This window comes from Canis lupus, chromosome 12 (genome assembly GCF_011100685.1).
Source record: "Canis lupus familiaris isolate Mischka breed German Shepherd chromosome 12, alternate assembly UU_Cfam_GSD_1.0, whole genome shotgun sequence".
Classification (NCBI taxonomy): Eukaryota; Metazoa; Chordata; class Mammalia; order Carnivora; family Canidae; genus Canis; species Canis lupus.
This window is the reverse complement of record NC_049233.1, coordinates 62,941,635-62,954,910: the sequence shown is the minus strand read 5'-3', so window position 1 is coordinate 62,954,910 and position 13,276 is coordinate 62,941,635. Positions and strand designations below refer to the sequence as shown.

General features: G+C 41.3%; 1 protein-coding gene across 4 annotated transcripts in view; it reads right to left on the bottom strand.

Moving 5' to 3' along the window:
- The window catches only part of LOC111098147, a 105,293-nt gene extending 92,230 nt beyond the window's left edge, over nucleotides 1-13,063 (bottom strand). For all 4 annotated transcript variants that reach the window (XR_005368077.1, XR_005368079.1, XR_005368081.1 and 1 more), the window contains exon 1: nucleotides 11,831-13,063. The gene's annotated coding sequence lies outside the window, so the exon portion shown is untranslated. The remainder of the gene's footprint in view (nucleotides 1-11,830) is intronic.
- Between the last annotated feature and the right edge of the window lie 213 nt (nucleotides 13,064-13,276).

Below are 13,276 nucleotides of genomic sequence, written 5' to 3'. Positions count from 1 at the left end.
TCCCATGCCCTCTTGCTGTGACTTCGGTCCAGTTCTCCTGTCCCTCCTGGAACATAAATATACAGTTTAGTCAACCTTATTCCACAGGAACCAATAATGCACCCTTGTAACTAAGAACTGTTATTATAGCGTCCAGAGAGGACCTCCCTACCCTAGTCCCCAAGACCAATTTACTTTTTTTTTTCCAATTTACTCTTTAACCAATAATCCCAATTCATCAGGAGAATAATGCACCATACACACTCGCTGTAGGAGTTATTTTATAGGAAAGCGTCACAGGGCCACTTGTGTTTATTGACATACTATGCTTTCTTTTGCTCAAGAGGAAACTGGAATCTCCCAAAAGGCTGGAGACCCTTTCCCACCCCTTACCAACCATCTTTGCTCTCCGGGTCTCCTATGTTGGCTCAGTACTGGTAGAGAATCACTACTGCCCGTCTGCACACCTGACCACTAGATCTGATCCATCTCTGCATGCCTCTGAGATGGAGGGGAAATAGGAACCGCTCAAGCTAAGACTCTTTGCTTTGGTTCCCATTTCCACTGTGGATCGGTTCACTTGTGTTTTCTCCTCTCAAATGTCCATTTTGGTAAATGAACATAATGAAGAAATTCTTATGGCCTGAAATGGGGTGTGAATGTGTGTGTGAGTGTGTGTGTGTGTTATTTGAAAGGTAAACCAGTAGGAACCTGGAACTGATGTCCTATAAACTAAGTTTCCTGTCGTGTTAAACGTCTTTTGCAATCAATACTTGTTGGTGGCCAACGGAATTCAAAAGCAAAATATGCATACCACAGACTAATGTAATCCTTTCCCAGATTCTGGAGAACAGCTTGCAGTGGGGCTCTGTTTCATAAAAGGAAGCCCTGCTCTGTTGCGAGAATGGCTTGCTCATTCTGCTAATGAATTAGTTGTATTAACGTGCCAGAAAGAAAACAACAATCTGGGGATGGTTTCTATAAAACTCGAGATTTCATCCAAATGTGATTAGCGTAGCCGATAATTTTTGTCGCTGCAACTGTGAACTAACTCGGAGCCAGAGGTTGAGTTAATCAGAGCTAATCTTTTGTCCCCATTTGGTGTCACTTGATTTCTGCATAATAGCTTTTGAGAGAACCATAAAGAAGCCTCTTGTTTTATTTTTTTTTTTCAGTTTGAAGATATTTTTTAGTGAGAATCACACAACGGAACCTGCCAGATTAGAGATTAATTTGGAGATGTAGGATACATAAGTGGATCAACAACCATGCAAATCTTATAACAAAATAGTTATTAGGGGCTCCTGGGTGACTCGGTAGGTTGAGCGTCCGACCGTTGGTTTGGCTCAGGTCATGATCTCATGGGTGGTGAGACTGGGCCCCCCCAGGCTCGGAGCTCAGTGGCAAGTCTGCTTGAGGGTCTCTCCCTCTGCCTCCCCCCATGCACCTGTGCGGGTGCACTCTCTCTCAAACAAATAAATCTTTTTTTTTTTTAATTTTTTTTTAAATATTTATTTATTTATGATAGTCACAGAGAGAGAAAGAGAGAGAGGCAGAGACACAGGCAGAGGGAGAAGCAGGCTCCATGCACTGGGAGCCCGACGTGGGATTCGATCCCGGGTCTCCAGGATCGTGCCCTGGGCCAAAGGCAGGCGCCAAACCCCTGCGCCACCCAGGGATCCCCAAATAAATCTTTTTTTAAAAATAGTCATCAGATGTATATTAGAGATTATAGCATACCAAGTCAGAAGCTATAAATGTAGCCTTGCTTTTATCTATTCTTTGGGAAGCGATAGAGGATTACAGTAAAATACACACACATGGGCATCAGAGTGAGTCAAGGTTTTACCAATGCTCCCGTCACTTTAGGCTACAGTGGGAACTGAAGCAAATTGCTGGAGAGTGCTCCATGCCCCAATTTCCCATCAACAAAGAGAGATAAAGATACCTGCCAACCTCATCGAGAACCTGAATGAGAATTTAAGTAAAGGACTTGCACAACATAGGTACTCAACAAGTGGTAGTTACTCGTACTAGCTGCTTAACTATTACATGCACATAATAATCATGCTGTAAGTGATAATGAAGATTATGCAGCAAATTGGAAAAAAAACAGCAAGAACTTATTCAAATTAGCATTAACTCGAAGTGTTAATACACTCATTTTCTCCATAATTCACACTGCTTTATCCATGTATACTTAGTAGATTATTTAAAAAAAAAAAAAAAAAAACAACCCCACCACTTAGTGCATCTGAGACAGCTGATGTTCAGGAAGCTTTCTGAATGCATGATGATTTCACTACAGCAAGCTGACTCAGAGAGTGGCAAAACAACCTAGTGTTTGGGTACAGAACATGATTTCTATTTTAAATATCTTAATCCTTTAAACCTCAGTCTCTTCACCAGCCACGGTTTCAGATGGTGGGAGCAAGGAAGGCAATCACTTGCCGCTTCCTGCTTCTTCACTAAGTGGTGGAGTCGGGATTAAAAGATGAATTTTTTTGACACCCGAGTATGTGCATTTCACTACTGTACTATCCTGCTTCTCAAGTTAGGGATAAAGAAAGGGCTGTGCAGGGAGTTCCCAAGCAGCAAGGTACAGGGTGAAAAGAGTGGCCTCTTAGAACCCACTGCCTGAATTCGAATCCAGCTCTGCCGCATGTGTTATAAAACCTTGGGGAAATTACTCATCTCTGCACCTGAGCTTCCTTCTCTGGAAAGTGAGGATGGACACAATACCTGCCCATAAATCATGGGAAGATTAAACACCTTAATATATACAATCTGCTCAGAACAGCACCCGACATAATAAGCAATTGCTATCTGCTTTTTACCTTGATGGACATTTGGGAAAGATGGAAGGTTTTGCTTTTTCCTTCCTTTGTTTGTTATTAGATCTGAGGGACGTTGACTCATTTGCAACTTTTTTTTTTTTTTGCTTTGTCCTAAAAATCTGGAGATATGCCTTCTATCTCTTAGGCGCTCTACTTCAAACACTGTTCATATCTGGGTTTTCTTCCTTCCTATTTCACAGGGATTTCTGGGGATTAGAGGAGATATTTCCAAATCAAGTTATCCCTCCTTGAGGACTGTAAGTGGTATTTATCTTTGGGGCAATGGCTCCAAAATCACTAAGCTTAAAAAAATGGGTCATTGGAATTTTGTGTAAACTGCTGAGAACAGTTTACACAACTGAGAATTATAAGGTGAGCTCTTACCTAGGGAAGTTGGATCCTATCATGTAGCATGGCTTTAAAGCCCACATATAAGGCAAAAAGGTAAAGATGGTTAAAAGTATTCTTGGGGGATCCCTGGGTGGCTCAGCGGTTTCGCACCTGTCTTTGGCCCAGGGCGCGATCCTGGAGTCCTGGGATCGAGTCCCGCGTCGGGCTCCCAGCGTGGAGCCTGCTTCTCCTTCTGCCTGTGTCTCTGCCTCTCTCTCTCTCTCTCTCTCTCTCTCTCTGTCTATCATAAATAAATAAAAATAAAATAAAATAAAAGTATTCTTGAACAGGTCTTAGAGTACAGGGCAACAGTTCTGTTTTTGTTTTTAGTAATCCGTTCTCGATACTTTTTTCTCCAGCTTGGAACGGATCACATTTCCATTTCTTCTGTTGAACGCCGGATGAAATAATTGGCTTGTAGTTAAGTCAACGTGTATGAAAAATGTGGACAATGTAAACCAAGCACTTTTATGTATACCATCTCACTTAGTCCTCACGGTTACCTTATGAATGATCAGGAATCCTTTTTTTCACCTGTGAAGGACTGAAGCAAAGCAAATGACTTGCCTCTGTCACCAGCAGGTGGACTGGGAAGCCGAATTTTGACCTCAGCTCTCTTGGACCTGGGAGCCCTTTATTTTCCCTGTACACGCTCCTCTGCCTAGAAGCACTCTTGTATGGCATTGAGGGACACAAACCATCCTTCATTCTGCTGAACGCTGCTTAGCATCTATTAGAGGAAACACTGTGTTTAGACCTCCTCGACTGGACTTGAATACAAAGAAGCTGGAAGAAGTCCAAAGAAGACTAAGGAGCTGGTTTGAAAGAAGTCCTAGGAGGGCTCTGGTTTAAGAGTGGAAAGATTTAGAGAGGGACAGAAAGGTCATTGCTGACTCCACTGGGTTTTAGAGACATAAATAAGTCATGCAGGGCAGCTGAGAAAGGATCAGCCTGGAGGTCTGTGTGGCTTGGTGGCAGCCCTCCTCGAACACAGGGCTGGATGGGGGCCCCCCTTTCCATCTCACAGTTCTAGGAATCCACCCTGGGCATCACTAATAAGTATAGCAAAGTCTGAGAGTTATTTGGCCAAGGCTATTACAGATACCACTCAGTTGATTCCTGGAATGCCTTTCTGAAGGGAAACCAGACATGACTGTCTTCCTCTCATTTAATGATGGGGAAATGAGACCCAAACTCTCAAGTCACAGGGAAGGTGGCTGTTCAATGGGCAGCCCTACAGGTACCAGCTTGACACATCAGTTTCCAGTGCAGGGCTCCAAGGACATTGGTGAGAGTGTCCACGCCTATCCTCCAGGCCTGGAGGAAGTGCACCAAATACACCTAGTAAACCACCACCTGCCTGTGCACAATGAGGAGAATGTTCCCCGTGACCAGTCCTGTCTACCCGAGGCCACCAAAGCAGCTTGAGACCACTTGAGACCAATTACTCAAACTGCTGGTTCACAGTAAAGGCAGGATCCTCTCTTATGGTCTTACTCTTTCTAAAGGGTTCTTTTCCTTTTCATTGTGTTTTTCTGATGATACATACAACACAGTTACCATGAAAAGGAGAAAAACAGAAAAGTGTACAAAACAAGATAAACAACGTAAAGAAGTCATATATTTACTACATGTATTTTTCATTACAAAACTGAGATCTATAATAGTAAGAATAATAATGACGAAATAGCCTATGTGCCAGATGCTGTGCCATGCGCTTAATTTCCATCATCTCAACTTAATGAAAGCAATGCTGGACAGGAAATATTTGACACTTCCTCCAGGTCCAATCCAATATGGTACTTTTCAGGAGTCAGATTTTCCCTTTCTTTAAAAAAAAAAAAAAGCTATAAATAAATCCAATGATAGAGAACATCAAAATAAGCTGGATCAGCTTATCATCTGTTTGTAGCCTGAGAGGTATGGTTAATATTTTTTTAAGATTTAAAAAATGTATTTATTCATGAGAGACACAGAGAGAGAGGCAGAGACATAAACAAAGGGAGAAACAGGTGCCCTGCCGGGGGCCCGATGCCATACTTGATCCCAGGACCCTAGGATCACACCCTGAGCCCAAGGTAGACACCCAACCACTGAGCCACCCAGGCGTCCCTGGAATGGTTAATATTAAAACCTAAGAAAAACAAAACAAAAATTAATGTGAATGAGAAGCCCAGGACCAGAAGGCCCCTCTGGGCTCTGTTAATCTGGAAATTCCACAATGGCCCACCACACTCAATCCCCAGGCCAACGGTAAATGTGTCAGTCTGATTTCAGAACTTGTTTAGAGTTTGTGTTCAGCCCCACTTTATCTGGATGACCTTCTGTAAAGGTCCACTATTCCTTTTAGTTCTCTGGTTTTCAGTCCTATAATTGCTAAAGATGATGGAGATATAAACATTTTACTAAACTTTATGGAAGGTATAATAAAAAAAAAAGACCAACACATCTAAATAATCAAGTTTTCACCTAGAATTTCTAAATAGAATTGTGTATGGAATGTAGACGAATACTGAAAAATAATCAATAAAAAGCTTGAAGTCCTTACTGAGGAATCCACATGTCCATCATCTTGTTTTCACTTTAGTTGGCTTGTATTTGTCTTTTTCAGTGTTTTTCCATTTCTCTACTAGCTCTGAACACCAATTCCCTCCTCTGGAACTCAGAGATAATTTGTAATTTAAAAATCCTTTAAGGCTACTGGATTTTTAAATGTGCTTTTTAAATTTAAATCGTAGCAAAAGACAAGCCCAAACAGAGGCTTACTATTATGAGACACTTTTACATGACAAATTTTCTGCTTTGCATTGTGCCAACCATTACCTAAAAGGCAGAAAATTAGACATGTCCCATTCACTATTCCCATACATTAAAGCAACTATATCAAGTCATTCAGATCAGGTTTAAAAATATGAACTGGGGATCCCTGGGTGGCGCACGGTTTAGCACCTGCCTTTGGCCCAGGGCGGGATCCTGGAGACCCGGGATCAAATCCCACTTCGGGCTCCCTGCATGGAGCCTGCTTCTCCCTCCCGCCTGTGTCTCTGCCTCTCTCTCTCTCTCTCTCTCTGTGTGTGTGTGTGACTATCATGAATAAATAAAATCATTAAAAAATAAATAAATAAAATAAAAATAAAAATAAAAATATGAACTGTAAGCTGGATATATTTAAAGGCTAATTTGCTTTCTTTCTTGAATATATTTTCCTTGGAATTGGGGTTTTGGAATGAGCTGCCAATCTCAAACTGTGGTCATGCCCTGACAATGGACCATAGAGCCATAGTGGGGGGATTTGGGAGTCAGCCCATTTGTGCAAGAACAGCGCCTGGCATGTGGGGATACTTTATAAATATTTGTTGAATGAATGAATTTGCAATTGATACAGTGATATGAGGAGCACAGACAGAAATGGGCAAATCTGGCTGCTACCCCCTACTATGAATCACACCAAGGAAATCTTAGCTCTCCCCAGGTCCCACAGAATGGTAGGGTCACCCCAGTCATTTGGTCTTGGCCACCAAGACTGGCTGGAGTTGGGTTTTTGCTGTAGAGCATGTGAGGCCTCTTCATAAATGCTGACCTAGACTTCAACGGCTGACCTCATATTTTTTCTAAGAACCTCTCAGACACAAAACAGAGAAATAGAGGTTAGGTAGTGGTGAGCTATCCAATTTTCTGGGAAAGAACAACTGCTAATGACCTGGACATTGAGATTTGTGTTCCAGTTACAGCTACTCATCTTCTTTATAGGATGCAGAGAAGAACATTTTTTTCAAGTGTTTAGTTGGCACTTGCGTATATTTGAACCAATTCATTTGAAAAGGGAACATTTAAGTAAATGTCTTTGTTACTGTTTATTCTTCATTTATTGACTACTGTCATTTTCTCCCTTTTTATTTACTTTATAATTATTTTTTATTGAGAAGTAATTGACTATAATTAATTTTTTATTCGGTCAATTGGAATAGGAATATTTCACACTCAGTTCTCATTCATTTGTTCATAGATCAGTGTTTATGTTTCTTTAATCAGCTCCATACTGAGTCTAGGCCTACTTGTGATTTTTATGGCTAGCAGTTTTACTTACTATTTAAAATGTAACTCTTGTTCAATTGTATCCTGAATTTCTTGAAATTAGGTATTTTCAGGAAAAACTTTATGCAAAGAAAATGATGGTATATTCTTGATGATGTAAAAATTTAAGAATTATTGTTTCCCCCCAAATTTAACATTCTACTATAACTTAAATCCTTTGCCTTCTGCTACTTCAAGATATAACCTGCAATGAGGAATGAAACTTTGAAAATTGCCTGGGCCTCACTGGGACACACAGAAGTTCATCGTTCATATCTCAGGAAATATCTCAAGGTGGATATTCTAAACTAAGCAGATCCTCTTGAGATACTGGTGTTCACTAAACTCATAAGAATCTTGAATGCCTCAAAGATGCCTCAATCTATTCCAAGCAGGTAGTCCTGCTATTAAACATAGAGACTAAGGGCTTCTGGGTGGATCAATGTTCAGACTTCTTCGACAAGATTTGACCTTCACCTAAAAGCTGGGAGCACCTGAAACTCTCAGAGGACCCACTCCTGGAGTATGTTCAAACAGAGATGACTTACAAAGCTTTGGGAAAACAAAGGGAAAAAAGCCAAAACTAAACAAACTAAAAAGCAACCTCGACACACTACATAGCACTTTTTTCAGACAACAACAGAAATTACTGAAGTTTTTCCTGGATGCTGATGGAAATCTAGTCAGGACGGCTCACTCAGCTGGGCTGCATGTCAAAACATTTCCTAGTGCCCCGGCCAAATCCTACGCCCAGCTGCCACTGCCCTAAGGCCTGCTGGGCTCCTATCCACCTAAACACACTGCTACCCTCAGTTCTGGGAGCAGCTTTGATAGCCTTGACTCTGGCATGTGCACAAAGAAGAGAAGCTCAAGGATTTTTTATAAGAAGAGTGCAGGATGAGTAAGATTGTGAAGCCTGGACTCTAAGAAGTGCTTTGATCTAAAGCTATGTAATGAAGTTCATACTTGAATGGGAGAAATGTTCAGCTTCAGAGACAAAATAAAAAAGAGAAAGAGAAAGGATAGATGGAGAGAGTGAGAAAAAAGATTTAGGAATAAATTTAACCAAGGAAGTATAAGATTTGTAGACTGAAAACTATAAAGCATTGCTGAAAGGAATTAGAGAAGACCTAAATAAATGAAAGACATCCCATGTCCATGTATTGTAAGACTTAGTGCTGTTAAGATGGCAATACCACACCAAAATAAAAATCTTTTACACAGCCAAGGAAACCATCAACAAAACGAAAAGGCAACGTATTGAATGGGAAAAGATATCTGTAAATGATATATCCAGTAAGAGGTTAATATCCAAAATATATAAAGAGCTTCTACAACTCAACATCAACAACAACAACAACAACAACAAATAATCTGATTAAAAAATGGGCAGAGGACCTGAATAGAAATTTTTCCAAGGAAGACACACAAATGGCCAGCATTCATGTGCCAAGATGCTCAACATCAGGGAAATGCAAATCAAACCACAATGAGAGATCACGTCACACCAGTCAGAATGGCTAGAGAAGAAAAAAGACAAGAAATAACAAGAATTGGTGAAGATAGGGGATCCCTGGGTGGCTCAGTGGTTTAGCACCGCCTTTGACCCAGAGCGTGATCCTGGAGTCTCTGGATCGAGTCCCACATCAGGCTCCCTGCATGGAACCTGCTTCTCCCTCTGCCTGTGTCTCTGCCTCTCTCTCTGCCTCTCTCTCTCTCTCTCTCTCTCTGTCTCTCTCTCATGAATAAATAAATAAATCTTAAAAAAAAAAAAGGAATTGGTGAAGATGTGGGGGAAAGGGAAGCTTCATATGCTATTGTTGGGAATGTAAATTGGTACAGTCACTCTGGAAAACAGCATGGAGGTTCCTCAAAAAATTAAAAATATAAATACCACATAATCCAGTAATTTTACTACTGGGTATTTAAAGAAAACAAAAAATGCTAATTCAAAAAGATATATGCACTCCTTTGTTTATTACAGCATTATTTACAATAGCCAGGACACGGAAGCAACCCCCATGACCATCAATAGATGAACGGGTACGGTATACACATTTTGTTGATGTTGTCTAATGAAATGTTACTCAGCCATAAAAAAGAAAAAGATCTTGCCATTTGCAACAACCTTGATGGATATATGGTATTATGCTAAGTGAAATGAGTCAGAGAAAGATAAATACCATACTATTTCATTTATATGTGTCATCTAAAAAACAAAACAAATGAACAAAAATCAGAAACAAACTCATAAATTCAGAGAACAAACTGGTGGTCGTCAGAGAAGGGGGAGTAGAGGGATGGACAAAACAGGTGAAGGGGATTAAGAAGTAGAAACTTCCAGTTATAAGATAAATAAGTCATGGAGATGAAAGGTAGATACAGGGTAGGGAATAGAGTCTATAATACTATAATGATGTTGTATGGCGACAGATGGTGACATACTTAATTGTGGTGAGCACTGCATAATATATAAAATCATTGAACCGCTATATTGTACAACCAAAACTAATATAACATTCTATGTCAACTCTACTTCAATAATTAAATATTTTTAAGGGGATCCCTGGGTGGCGCAGCGGTTTGGCGCCTGCCTTTGGCCCAGGGCGCGATCCTGGAGACCCGGAATCGAATCCTACGTCGGGCTCCCGGTGCATGGAGTCTGCTTCTCTCTCTGCCTGTGTCTCTGCCTCTCTCTCTCTCTGTGACTATCACAAATAAATAAAAATTAAAAAAAAATAAATATTTTTAAGAATAAAAAAAGGAGGGGTGCCTGGGTGACTCAGCTGGTTAAGTGGCCGACTCTTGATTTTAGCTGGGGTCCTGATCTCAGTATTGTGGGATGGAGTCTGGCAATGGACACTGCGCTCAGCACAGAATCTATTGGAGATTCTCTCTCTCTCTCTCTCTGCATCTCTCTCTCCCCCTTTCCCTCCTCCTGCTTGCAGGTGCTCTCTCTCTAAATAAATAAAATCGTTAAAAACAAGTAAATAAATAAATACATAAATATTTAAAAAGAAAATTTCCTCCTTAAGAACTGCTTTTAGGGATGCCTGGGTGGCTCAGTGGTTGAACGTCTGCCTTTGGCTCAGGGCATGATCCTGGAGACCCGGGATCGAGTCCCAATTCGGGCTCCCTGAGAGGAGCCTGCTTCTCCCTCTGTCTGTGTCTCTGCCTTTCTCTCTGTGTCTCTCATGGATAAATAAATAAAATCTTAAAAAAAAAAAAAACCCTGCTTTTAACCTATGTGCCAAAGGAATCATGCACACAGCATTTGCTGGTAATAGCAGAAGTATTAGAAACAACCTAAATAGCGAAGGGGATAGATACATTGTGATATACTAATAATACCATAAAATCATGCAGTAATTTTAAAGAATGATTATATATATAAGAAAAGAGAAACAAGCTCCAAGTTCTTTTGTTGTCTGAAAAAAATAGCTGATAAACGCAGTTTGAAGTCACACAATATACATCTATATGGCATTATTTTAATGTATTACTTGTATGATGAAAACTTTATAACAATGAGAAGCAAATAGGGATGCAGAGAAGGAGAACTATGGAGAAATACACAGGGATTAAAAAATGAAAGAACGTGGAAGAAAGAAGGAAGGAAGGATGAAAGGAAGGAAGGAGGGAGGGAAGGAGGAAGGAAGAAGCAGAGCTCGTGACCAAGCCAGGCTGGCTTCACATCTCGGTAGGGGCAAGTAACAAGGAAATGCATAAATCTGAAGGATTGAGGCTTTGAGGAGGAACAAGTTGATGTCAAGGAAGAAAGGAAGACTCTGGAAGCCCCAGATTAAAGCTTTCCAAGATAAGAGGATTAACTGAACCCTGGTTTAGTGCTTAATCGGCTCCTACTTTTTTACCTTGGCATTCCTCACGCTGCATGGCAACTTGAGTTGTGTGAGCTGAGTTGACTGTGTTTCTGTCCAGCCTCACAGGTTTGGCCAAGAGAGTCTCCCAAAGCACCTAAAGGGTGGAGGCTGTAAAGTGTGGACACATAACCCTTGAAGTAGAAATGCAGCTGGAAATCCCAGGGAGACCTACACCTGTGGCTGATCTATAGGGTATCATTTCACCGGAGTTTTTGTTCCATAGAGACTGTGCAATGAAGATCAAGGCGAGGATACATATGACAAGGAATAAGAAAGAGAAAAATCAGAAGGCATCAGGGCAACAATATTTAACATAAAATGTACCAAAGAAGGGATCCCTGGATGGCTCAGCAGTTTAGCGCCTGCCTTTGGCCCAGGGTGCGATCCTGGAGTCCCGGGATCGAGTCCCGCGTCAGGCTCCCAGAATGGAGCCTGCTTCTTCTCCCTCTGCCTCTGTCTCTGCCTCTCTCTATGTCTATAATAAATAAATAAATAAATAAATAAATAAATAAATAAATAAATAAATAAATCTTAATAAATCTTTAAAAAATGTACCAAAGAAGGGACAGCACTGTGTGTGTGTACTAATAGGCTGAAAATCTAAACAACACATATAAGCTAGTTATCACAAACTTAACAACTTAAAATAACACACATCTATTAACTCACAATTTTGGTGGGTCAGGAGTCCAAGCACGGCTTAAATGGGTCTTCTGCTTAGGGTTTCATAAAGCCACAGTTAAAATGTCCTCTGGTCCACATTCACATCTGGAGGCTTGACTGGGGAAGGACCTATCTCCAGGGGTTACTTAGATGGTTGGCAGAGTTCATCTCCTTGTGTATGCAGACCTCGGGGAACTGGCTTCTCGCTGGCCATTGGCTGGAGGCTGTTTTCAGCTCCTAGAGGCCCCCCAGAGTTCCTGCCACATGGACTTCCCAACGTGCCCACTTGTTTCATCAGGCCAGAGATGACAGTCTCCAGAGAGAGCCTGCTAGCAAGACAAGAGTCTTTTGTAACATAGTGTAGTCACAGGACTGACATCCATCACCTGTGCTATGCTTATTGTTTATAAGCAAGTCACAGATCCCAACTGCACCCAAAGGGAGGGGATCCCACAGACGTGTGAACACCAGGAGCTGCTGGGAATCATGGAGCCACCTTACAGTCTGTCTGTCACATCTTTGTTGCTTCTGAGTTTCTTAACTAAAAATAACCAGGAATATAATCCTTAAAACATTGTGGTGCACAACGCTAAATAAGAAGTATAATCTAAACCCGGAGTACAGCTGGTATCAAAGCGTGTGACCTTCACACTTCTCGGGCCATATTTCAAATACGGATATATACATACCATGGACTAGATCCAGTTCAAATTTTATTTCTAACGCGTCTGAGTAAATCTCTAGAATAAAGAGTAAGAGCAAAGGCCTAGCAGTGGAGTGCCTTCTAGCTACGTAGTGTGTGTAGCAATACGGGGTACTTCTTCCACCCTCAGTTTCCCCACAATTAAAAGAAGTTACTTTCACAGCTTATATTAATTACTTTTGCAACTATCCTGGGGACCGAAAGAGACACTGATTATTCCATACATAGTTTGCTTCTGGAATCACTGTCACCAACACGGTCATAGGAAGTAAAAAGTGAGGGTGCAAAGAGATGGGAGACCAAATCCTTGAGCAAGGAGGTTGTGTGTCTCACTGGTCCCTCGCCAACCACCCTATGGTTTGAGCACCAAGACAAAACAAAAACTTCCCTACTCCCATAGGAGGAAAGGTGCCTTTGAGCCTTGCCTGAAAATGCATGCATTTGGCTTAGTACCGATTTGAACTTTTTTTTTTTTTAATCATTTCTATTTTTTTTTTCCTTCTTTGGTTGTCTCTGCTCTTTACCCATTTGCTTTTTTTTTTCTTTTTCTTTTCCTTTTTTTTTTTTTTTTTTTTTTTTGGAGCTGTCCACTGATTTGAGTTTTCTGTGTCCTCTGCACCCAAATAGCCCCACTGGGGTCATGCATCTCACGTTGGGGTGGGCGGGCGGGGGTGCCGAGGTGCGGGAGTGAGAGGGCCCGCGGGCGGGAGGACGGTCAGGAGTCCATTCCTTCGCTCTGCGCCCCAGCA